We start from the raw sequence: 11,907 nt of genomic DNA, 5'->3' as shown, positions 1-11,907 counted from the left end.
GAAAAACCAGAGGTGAAGAGCTCAGAGGTTCTAGGTTATAGCTGTTATCACTGTGCCTGGCCCCATAACCATACCCCTAGTTATGCCCTCTTCATCCCCCCCCCCACCAATTCCTGGACCACCGTGTCTCATCTGGCCCTCCAGACTCTGTCTCCTTCATATCTCTATCCACTCCATCAAACCTTTTCCCCCTGTCACCAGGCAACCGTGTCCACTATGTGTTACTCTACCAGACTGTTATCTTGTAACAAGACACTTTGTATTTGTATCAAACAAGAATTTTTCCACCCCAGCTTTATTCTCAGGAGGATTATTTTATAATATGGAAAAGTGAATTCCCCTTGTCTTTTCTGTAAAGATAACATTTCTCGAATTCTTTTTTTTTTTTTTTTTTTTTTTTTTTGGTTTTTTGAGACAGGGTTTCTCTGTGTAGCCTTGGCTGTCCTGGACTCGCTTTGTAGACCAGGCTGGCCTCGAACTCACAGCGATCCGCCTGCCTCTGCCTCCCGAGTGCTGGGATTAAAGGCGTGCGCCACCACGCCTGGCTCATTTCTTGAATTCTTGCATGTCCCTAGGAAAGGTCAAATTGCCTCTGCTCAGTTTTACCAGAGGCATTTACTATGCATTTGTTCCACACCAGACACTACATTAGAGCCCTGCAACTCAGCCGTTTTGTACTAAGGAAAGATACCTGCCAGGTGCATACTCTTTGCAGGGAAGACTCCAGGGCCCAGCCTGAGGCCACCTTGTGCACTCCATAAGGCAAAGCCTGGCCTCTGGCCATCTCTACCATGCCCTGGGTGCCTATGGGTGGCTTGAGCAGATGTGCCCTGGCCTCAGCCCATGAGCCCCTCTTTTCTGGACCCTGGTCAATGTCTCTGAGATTGGCTGGCCCATTCTGAGCCTTGGGCTATGATGCAAGATCTCAAGTGGATCACTTTTGTCTCTTTGATGTTTCCACAGACCCTGTGCTTTTGACGGAGGGGTTCCCTGTGAACGTGCCTTTTGCACTCTCACTGGAACACTTCTCTCTGTTTGAGTTCTCCCTGCTTAGTTTCCCCTGTTTAATAAATTATAGTTATGGGCTTATGGGGAAACTGACAGCAAACCTCTCACTCAACAGATGCTGGAAGAAAGATGCCCCCAAGAGCCAAAGAGCCACAGGGACATGGAGGCAGAAAGGACCAGAACATCTCCTCCTCACTTAGCTCCTCTTTTAGACGCCTTTATGAAATTAAGTTTGAAAAGGTTAACTCATCCATCTTTTAGGACAAGAAGGATCTGGGACTGTTCTTGCTTGTGTTCAGATGTGAAAATGAAATGAATAAATGGAGGAGCTGTAAGCAATGAAAACAAATCAATGGAAAGGGGCCTTCTAGGGCAATGGCTTTCAAGTTTTTAACTGCTAGCCAGTAAAAACTCATATTCATTGTGGCCCAGAATACATATAGATGAGTTCTCATGAAACAGAACAAAACAAAACAAAATGCCCTGAAATGGGCTCTCTCTGGATAAAAAAGAAATGTAAAAAAAGAATGTAAAAAAGAAATGTAAAAATGTAAAAAAGAAAGCTTCTAGGTGTGGTGGAAGGGAAAGGTTACCGTTGACGAAAGGGAGAGAGCATACATAGCCAGAGGCAGGCATGTCTGGGAGAGGCCAGAGTGAACCTGGGCACACTAAGCTGAGGTGAGAGACTAGCACAGAATACAGAGAGCACCATGAAGAATCCCACAGGGGTCCCATGGTGGTGTCAGGGCTTTGGAGAACTCTCCCTCCAAAGTTCTAGGAGGCTCCAGGTGGGGAGATGCAGACTTCCTCCTGCACCTCCAAGCAGAGGCGGCCCAGGGCTCTCCCAACTCCCAGGTATTCGCCAGGCTCCTGTTGGAATCTGCAGTAGACAATGTCGGCTCCTCTCCAACCCCCATATCCAACCGTTAACACCGCTGAAGCAAATCAGAGGCTTGGCCTCCCCCTCCTGTTCGGTACTGTCTGAGGGCTTGCAAAGGTCGTAAACAGTCTCGCAGGAGGTGAAGAGAATCACATTTACAACCCATCTGGGAATTTGTAGCTTGTTCTTTTAAAGAAGAGAGTCGTGTGGAAGAGCCTAGTGATTGAGGTAAGGGGAGAGAGAGGCTGTGGTTTAGGAATGAGCCACTTGGAAGCAAGTGACAGTGGAATGACTGTCTGGTGTGCCACCAGAGAAGTCAGCAGGGGGAAGGCTGGCTGCTTCAAAAATGTCCCCCTCTGTAGAGCGTCTCCAGGGAGAGTGGTTGAGCAACCATCTCCCTTTCTTCATACCAGTGAACAAAACCCCACAGCCCAGGTCCTGGGCACGCCTACGTGGCCAGAAAGGACATTCCGTCAGCAGCCCAGGAATTCGTTAGACATCTCTCCCCTGGGGGCCCAACTCCAGAAAGACGTGGCGTTGACAGCTCTTGTCTTTTGCCTTTGGCCTTTAGCCTGGGATAAGCACACCGCAAGTCCCCCGGTTGCTGCATTCATTTTATTGTTCTTAGCTGTTAATGACGTCAAGATGGCTAAAGCGTGTGTTTCTGCTGCCCACCTCCCGTTCCAGCTGGAGTGACTGTGGACGGGGCGGCAGTGGTATCTTGTGCCGTGCACTGTGCAATGTTCTACAAACCAAGAAGTGATCTCAAGGTGCTTCTGTTGTGAAAAACCTACTGGCAAAAGAAACACTGTCATGCCTGAATGAAAAAAAAAAAGGAAATAAAAGGAAAGGACAGGACTGCTTCTAGGTATGGTGGAGGAGAGTTTATTATGGGTATGTGAAAGAGCATAGCTGGAGGCAGAGGCATCTTGCAGAGTCCAGAGTGGTCGTGACCCCAAGAACCACGTGAGGAGAGGCAGGAGGGCAAGAGAGAAGGGAGAGGGGAGAACCAGGTATACCAGCCTAGCGCCCCAAAAGAGAGTAGATGCAAAAGACCAGGTAACCAAAATGGTCAGATTCTATAGGGAAGGGCAGCCCAGCCCCTGGGCTGGAGAAATACAGGGCAAGGATCGGGATATGCCAGTGAGGAGGGGACCCTCTGACAGGTAGGGACCCAGAGGTGCTGGGAGAGCCTGGCAGCCAGATCCACTTTGCTATGTTAAATAGGAATCTCAGCCATTCATTCTGAGTTTGAGACCTTATAGCAACCACATATGAAAATGATTTTAAAACTATTACCAGTAGCAGCTGGGCATGGTAGTGCACGCCTTTAATCCCAGCGCTCAGGAGGCAGAGGCAGGTGGATTGCTGTGAGTTCAAGGCCAGCCTGGTCTACAAAGCAAGTCCAGAACAATCAAGGCTACACAGAGAAATCTTGTCTCAAAAAACCAAACCAAACCAAACCAAACCAACCAAACAAACAAAAAAACCCTAAACAAAAACAAAAACTAACCAGTAGCTAATATCTCTAGTCACACTGTCACTTTGGGTGAATATCAGCTCTAATTTCAAATGAGAGTCTTGATCCTTCCTGAAACGCTTGTCCCGACTCCCCTGGCATCTGTTTTTTGCAGCCAGATTTCACAGAACAGGTGTGACCCTTGGCTCCGGGATGAGAGGACCAGAAGGTAGCATTGATGTCCTGGTAATATAATCAACATATTAAAACTTGATTTTTCAGTGATTTTTAAAAAAATTAAAGCTTGGCTTGGTGGTGCAAACCTATAATTCCAAGAGCTCAGAGTGTGGGAAAAGAAGCATTAGGAGTTGGAGGCAATACTCAGAGAGAGCTGAAGACTAGCTTGGGCCACATGGACCGTGTCTTAAACAAACCAGCAAGCAAAATGCAAAAACAAAACAAAACAAAACAAACAAACACACAAAAAACCCCGCAGTCAGAACACTGCCTCCCGTGCACAGGGGACCGCACAGAACATTCTTTCTTAGAGGCTTTAGAAAAGAGAGAGGTCGCCTCTGGGTCCAGACGCCTCTGTGTGTTGGATGTGCTGTCAAAACTGGCCCTCGGTGAGCCAGCCGGCACTCAAGGGCTGGCAGGCTGACTCTGTAAGCTGCTGTACTCACGATGGTCTAGCTGGAGCCTTTAGTTTGGGCCGTTTTCAGTTCAGCCTGAAAGAGTCTTACCTTTGGAAAATACAGGCATTTATACCTGTGATCCGCACAAGCCTAGGGAGCTCCCTGACACACTTCTATAAGGGTCCAAGGACTGAGCGTGTGGGGAGAAGCCAAGGAGGCACACATTCGGGTCGCGGCATCTTTCTTACTGGCTGAGTGGGTTGGGCAATTGCTGAATCTCTCTGGGCATATGCCTTGCCACTAATAGAATAAGAGTAAAGCCCAGCCACAGGGCTGCTGACTCCCGGGGGTCTGCCCGTGGGCATGTAGAATTCTAACTTAGTAGCTAACTGTAGTCATTAGCAGAGCCCCTTAAAATCGTGGGTGTCTCTGGATTTCAACAGCACATTTCCTCAATCTTTATTGCTTGTTTGTTTTTTAGACAGGATCCAAGCTGGTCTGAAACTTAGTAGGTAGCCCAGGCTGGCCCCAGACTCAAGATCTTCTTCTACCTTAAAATCCCAAGTGCTAGGTTACGTGCTTTCTTGAAAAATGATGATGATGATGATGATGATGATGATGATGGTGATAACAACAACAATAATAGTAACAATAACAACAATAATAATGGTATATAATATATAAATGATATTATATATCTATTATATTTAAATATATAATAGAAATAGTATTATTGATAATAAATATTATTTTGAGATCAGGTCTCTTTATGTAGTCCTGGCTGGCCTCAGACTCACAGAGATCTGCCTGCCTCTGCTTCCTGAATACTTGAGGTTTAAAAATTTTTTTAACCCTGTTATGATGTGTCTGTGGTGTGTATGTACAGGTACGTACATGCCACAGCACATGTAGAGGTCATGGGATGAGTCACAGACTGAGTTCTCTGCTTCCACCATAGGCTCTGGTGATTGAATTCATGAGGTCAGCCTTGTGGGGCAAGACCATCACCTCCTAAGCCATCTCACCAGCCCTTTGGTCTTTCTTATCACATAGATTAGAAATAAAGGGAGGGAAGAAAGAAAACATGGGATAGAGAAGGAAGTGGAATAGTTGGCCTTACATAATTTTTTAAAAATCTGTAGCTGTATTATCAACAGTGTTGCCTATCTTAAAGCCAAACATATATATGTATACATATATACATACACACACACACAGACACACACACACATACACACACACATACACACACACACAGACACACACACATACACACACACACACACATACACACACACACACACACACACATACTGTTTAACAATATGTTATACTCCCCAGACACTGAGTTCTAGTTTATCTTTTATTTTTTACCTAATATGTTTTAAAGTTGAGTTAACTTAGAGATCTTTGGCTTGAGGAAGTCAACTCTGACCTGCCAAGAGTCAGTGGAGGTTCAGGGTGGAGGGAGGGCATTGACCTGAAGAGTCCTTTACTGGTCACTTCCAGCCAGTTGCTTTTACTTTGTGAGACATCGGGAACCAACGAAAAGAACCGTCTGGAGAGAACTGCCCAGAGTGCCGCCCATGTGCATCTTAGGAGGACAATCTGACCCTCTAGGACTTGGGCTGCCCAGTGTCGTTGCAGGAGTGAAAATTAAACTGCTGCTCATAACAGCATGGAAGCAAGGACACTTAGGATCTTTAGAGTGAACCGTGGAAGTCATAATTGCTTCTGCTTCATGCCAACTGTTCCCTTTGTCTAGAAAGAACCTAGCCCTTTGGGTGAACTTGTCTCTTGGTTTCAAGAAGAAAATGACATCTGTAGTCTGCTTTTTGCAGGTAAAGATGAAGTCAATGTAGAAGATGAGAGTTGAAGTGAAAAAGAACTTTTGGACTCATTAAAGACTGCTCTGACTCAAGAGGCAAAAGTGGGTGGATTGCTGTGAGTTCGAGGCCAGCCTGGTCTACAAAGCAAGTCCAGGACAGCCAAGGCTAACACAGAGAGACCGTGTCTCAAAAAACAAAAACAAGCAAACAAAAAAACCCAAAACCAACCAACCAACCAAAAAGTCTGTTCTAATAGCAGGCTCACAAGGTACAAGCACCCACCAGATCTTCATAGGGTGAGTTCCAAGGCTGCCGAGCACCAGCAGTTAGCACCCAGGCTTAGGTTGCTTTCTTCCCCCAAAATGGCCTCACTCTGTGGGGAGACCTTCAGTTTAATACCAGGGCCAGCTTGTCAAAGCCCAGATCTGTCATACTGCAGAGTGTTAATCTTCTATTGGCCAGTCCCACCCAAAGATACAGTTAATCTTTAAGCAGCTGTAGGGAGCAAGCTTCTGGACCCACCAATCTCAAAAGGAGCCCCCGGTGGCATGCTGCACGGGCCCAGGCAGCATTTGTGGATCCTAACGGAAGGCAGGAAGTCAACATCTATGATGCTGTAGATCCAGCTGGATGCTCCATTCTGTATTTCAGCCCTTGGGGGTCGTAGGATAAATGCTCAAAATATTTGGAAGGATGCCTAGCAAATCCTCAGAGTACTCCAGAAAACATCTGCTTGGACCTTTAACCCCAGAAAAGAGATCTCAGCAGGTTAGAACAGTGGCACCCTTAGACTCTGTGCCCTGTGTGGCATGTGCCAACTGAAACGGCTGTGTAGGTTGAGCTGCAAACATGGAATGTGCCTCACTGAGTTGGAGGCTAGAGCAGGAGATACCTTGGGAAGGAGGCTGAAGCTCATGACTAGGACAGGGTGGTCGGGGCATAGGCCTCGGCCTGGGTAGTATTTAATCGCATGCATTTCCTTTATGAGAACTCACTGCATTCTTTCACCTGCGATTTGTGGTCTTGCCTCTATGTGTGTTATGACTCAACAAAAAGTTCACTTAAAACCTAGTTTCTGTGGCATTCTCGAGAGACTGTCTCCATGGTGTTCCTCTTCTCAAACGCAGGATGAAGAGCCAAGATCCCTCCCATAAACACAGTGGGTAGGTAATGGACAGTGTCACTACATTGGGACCAGGGTTTTCTCTGTGAGCTCACGAACCCGGTGCAGACCTGGCTGTGCAGTGAGGGCTCATACAGTAATAAAATTCAGGAGTTTCTTGGGGACAGCTGAAGGAAGGATACCAAATGCTCTGGCTGTGGTGTTTGGCTTAGTTAAGCAGAGCCTACGGAAGGATCCAGATCAAAGTCACCATGTAGCCTATGTCTGGGATTACAGCTGCCAACAGTCTCGAACCAATGGGCATGATTAGACTAAACCAGAGGTGACAGACGGGCTCTCCCAGGAGATGGTATAACGGCTCTCCTGAGTATCAGCAGAGCCTTTCAATTCTCTGGTTGACCGCTGCCAACGACCTTTCTTTAATCCACTTTCTTGAGCACAACTGTCACTTAATTGGGGTTACTGATCTCAGAAGAAGGGGTGTCCAACTTGGCAGACCTCTGAGTGGTAACTACTAAGTTAAGAAAGAACGTGGTAGCCAGGCCCAAACCATCAGCATTTGACCTGGCTACTTTTAGGTCAACTTGACCCAAGCTAGGGTCACCAGAGAGGAAGGAGCCTCGCTTGAGGAAATGACTCTATGCGATCCACCTATAAGGCATTTTCTCAATTAGTGGTCAATGGGGCAGGGCCCGGCCCCCATTGGGTGTGGAGCCATGCCTGGGCTGGTGGCCCTGGGTTCTCTAAGAAAGCAGGCAGAGCAAGCCAGGGGAAGCAAGCCAGTGAGCAGCACCTCCCCCGACCCCACGGCCTCTGCATCAGCTCCTGCCTCCAAGTTCCTGCCCTGCTTGAGTTCCTGTCCTCAGTGTCCTTCAGTGGTGAACAGCAATGTGGACGTGTAAGCCAAGTAAACCCTTCTCCTCCCCACCTTGCTTTCTGGTCATGGTGTTTTGGCACAGCAAGAGAAACCCTAACTAAGACACCGTCCTTTGTGAGCTTCTTATCAGTTGCACTTTTGGCCTGTAACTCTCTCCCCACCCTTTTCTCTCTCCAGAAGTAATCCTGCACGTTGGCTGGCCTGCCCTCCCTCTACCTCCAGCATACCTCGTGCACCGCCTCCTTTGCGCAGAGCCGTTGGTCAGTGAGCCTGTGATTCAGACCTACCTGGGCAGGAAAGGAATAGCCCGTTGGTTGACACATTCTCCTCCCCTTCCCCACAAAGGGGCCTAGACCTCAGGTGGAGAGACAGGGAAGAGCACAGTTAAAGGAGCTGCTCAGGTTCTGAGACAGGAAAACATAGCCTGTGCTTTCTTAAAGGGCTCTATGGGGGTTTCGAACAGGACGCCGGATCAAAGGATGCCGAGTCCTGACAACTGAATCCTTGATCTGATTTTTCTTTTTCCAGAAACTTCATGCTTGATCTTGGTGGGAACTGGAAGTGAAATCTCAACGGTGAAAGAAAAAAAACAAAAACAAAAACAAAAACAAACCAAAACCCTTGTGTTTTCTAAAGATGCTCGCATTGAGTTCGACTCTCCTCTGTGTTGGGTGCTGGAGCTGGACAGAACCCGGTGTGTCTCGTCACCCTGCCTAGGACCTTTGCCCTGATTCCTTGGATCCTGGACGTTGGACTGAAAGTGCACCTCCTGTAAGCTGCACCGGTGCACTTATTTCCTGTGAGGAGACACAACCCCGGCTTTGTGGCTACTAACAGCCCGGCCTGTAACCATTCCTTATCTTACTTCATTAGATGATTGATTGACATTTGATTCCCAGCAATTAAGGATTTATTGCTATGTTTATTTCATCCAAACACCACATACCCTTTAAGGACAGGGCATTTTGGAGGAAGTGGTAACAACCATGTGTCAAGGATGGAAAGATAGTTCGTTTCTAACAGTAGAAAGGGTCCGACCTGCTAAAGGATCCTCCCAATGGAAACAACAGTCTTGGGAAATCCTAAGTTAATCACCAAACTGGCACTAAAAAAAAACACACACACACACACACATGCAGAGCACAAAATAAAATGAGCTTTAGGATGCAGAGGCAGGTAGGTGGTAATGTCAAGACCAATCAGACAACTTAGCAAGAGCCCATCTCAAAATAGATGAATAAATCAGCGTAAAGAGCTGGAGGTGTAACTCTGTGGTAAAAACACTTGCTAGCATGCCTGATGCTGTGACCTAGATCTCTGGTACTGTAAAATAAATGATAAATGTATGAATACCCCCAGGCTTCACATGACACGGTGCTGGGAAACAAAGCTCAGGAATGGTCTTGTGTGAAGGGGACACTGCCGGCTGTCTATAAGGGAAATGGGCAGTGAACCTCTACAGAGATTTTAATCTATTGGCCAGTCCCACCCAAAGGTGTATTTAATCTTTAAGCAGCTGTAGGGAGCAAGCTTATGGACTCACCAATCTCAAAAGGAGCCCCTGGTGGGCTATTCTAAACGGTAGGAAATAATATCTCAAATCCATAACCCAAACCCAGTGCTTCTTTGGATTTGCAGTTCAAAAATCACAGGCTTTCTGATCCTAATGCCTTCCCGTATAATGTATTTAAAATGATCCTAAAAGGCAGGCACAGGTGAGTAAGCCAGCTGCTGAGGCTGAGGTGGGAGGATCAAAAGTTCAGAGCCAGCTTGGGCTACAGAATGAGTCTCAGGCCAGTACAAAAATGAAGTGAGATGCTGTCTTAAAAAAAATAAAAATAAAAATAAAAATAAGACTGGGAGGATAGCTCAGTAATACAGTGTTTGCCTAGTGTGCATGAAGCCCTTGGTTCAGTCCTTAATACTGTCCTCCAAAAGGATAAATGAAAGAACTGGGTGGTGGAGGTGGTGGCTGTGGCGCACACCTTTAATCCCAGCACTCAGGAGGCATAGGCCAGTGGGTCTCCGTGAGTTGGAGGCTAGCCTGGTCTACAGAGTGAGTTCCAGGACAGCTAGGGCTACACAGGGAAACCTTGTCTCAAAAAAACAAACAAACAAACAAAACAAAAAACAAAAAAAAAAACCCCAGTAAATAAATGCAAATAAATACATATCCAGTGATTCCACGTTGCCACTGTCGTATTTCCAGTAGACTGCTTCTCTCCAGGGCGCTCGGCCTCAGCATGGCTCTCAAACACTTCACTCACTGTCAACGTCACACAACACACATGGACACAAACCTCAGCCGAAGCAGCGCCAAGAACTCCGGACACTAAATTTTCCAGGCATAGTATAAAGTAAGCTTAATTAGTTTAAAGAAATAAAAGAATAAAATAAAATGTTTTTTTAAGTCACAATAAACAAGAAGACTTGGGAAAGAACCAAAATGAATTTCTAGAAAAAAAAAGAAAATCCTGGGCTGAATCTTAAAACTCGTTGGGTAGATTTGGCAGCAATTTGGCTGTAACTGAGGGGGGGGAGTTAGTAAACTGGAAGTTATAGCCGTCCCCCACCCCATGTCCTGGAACGTAAACAGAAAGACAAAGGTGTGGGCACAATACGGTAGAGAGTGAGGGAGCCGAGTGGTGCTCAATCAGGTCAACTGGGGTTCTCGAATGGCGAGGCCATAGTCAAAGAGACAACGGCTAAGATGGTTCCAGAACTGGGGAAACACAGAGCCCCATGAATGTCAAGAGAAGAATCGATTTTTTAAAGTTCTCATCTAGGAAAATCACGAGGCACACAGGAGACCGTGAAAGCTGTGAGAGAAAAGGTCACCTCATATGGTATCCTAACTGGGCTCGTGGCTGACTTTTCAGCCGTAGTCAGAGGTAGGGACCGAATTGGGATGGAACACTTGGGGAGGTGGTAGCAGCACTTCAAGGTATACCAACAACTGCAGTGATTTGTCAGTCAGTAAACGTTCTTGGCAAGGAAAGGCGAAGACTGACTGAAAATTCCAGATGCCTAGGAAGAGTCTGCCAGGAATCTCAAGTGATTGTGAGTATGTGTGTGCCCCAAGTGACAAAGCCACAAACACAGGCAGCGAAAGGATAAGTTAAAAAGAGGCAAAATTCACAGCCACGCTGAGAAACATTTCACTCAATGTCAGGGAAACTAAGTGGGCAGAAGACGGAGAGCCGGAGCACCAAGGTGGCTCAGAGGCAAGGGACACTTGCTGCTCGGTTTGTGAGGACCAGAGTTCAGACCCCAGTAACCACATGAGGCAGCTCACACCAACCTTTAACTCCAGCTCAGAAGGGTTCCATACCCTCTTCTGGTCTCTGGGCATACACTCACTCAGACATATAAATAAAACAAAATAAAGACAAAATTTTAAATGAATGAATATGAAGAAAACAATGAACAAACTTGAATTAGGCTACAAGTACAGAACGTTCCAGCCAGCAATTAAGAGAGTAGGTATTATTATTATTATTTTTTTTTGAGCACAGGTAGGATGTTTATGAACATTGGCCATGTTAGGGCATAAACCTAGTCTCAATATTCAAAGCTTTCATACTAAGTGCATTCTCTGACCACAGTCCAACTAACAAGAAGCAAGATCAAGCAGGATAGGGGAGGTTGCTGTGGCAACACCAGATGAGTAATTTGCACTGGGCATAGTGGGACATGCTTGTAATGCAGTGCTTGGGAGACAGAGATGGCAAGCTCGCAGTCAGGCCTGGGAAGAAGGCTCAGTGGGGAAGAGTGCTTATTGGCCAAGCACAAGAATCCGATTTGAAATCTCAGCTCTTGGAAGCTCCCATAATCCCTATGTGGGGGTGGGGGGTGGAGACAGGGGGATGACTGGAGCTTATTGGCTGCCAGCCTAGCTCCAGCTTCAGTGAGAGACAGGAATAAGAGAGAAAGCTTGGTGTTCTCCTCTGGCTTTGCCTTACACACACACACACACACACACACACACACACACACACACACACACACGACCTCCACCCCACCACAAAGTTCAAGGTCATCCCCAGCGATATTCCCCTGGAGTTGGACACCAGCCTTAAACACAAGAAACATTGTT

Source organism: Acomys minous (assembly GCF_964271855.1).
Source record: "Acomys minous genome assembly, chromosome: 12".
Taxonomy (NCBI): domain Eukaryota; kingdom Metazoa; phylum Chordata; class Mammalia; order Rodentia; family Muridae; genus Acomys; species Acomys minous.
The sequence above is the reverse complement of the archived record's forward strand: the minus strand, read 5'-3'. Positions refer to the sequence as shown.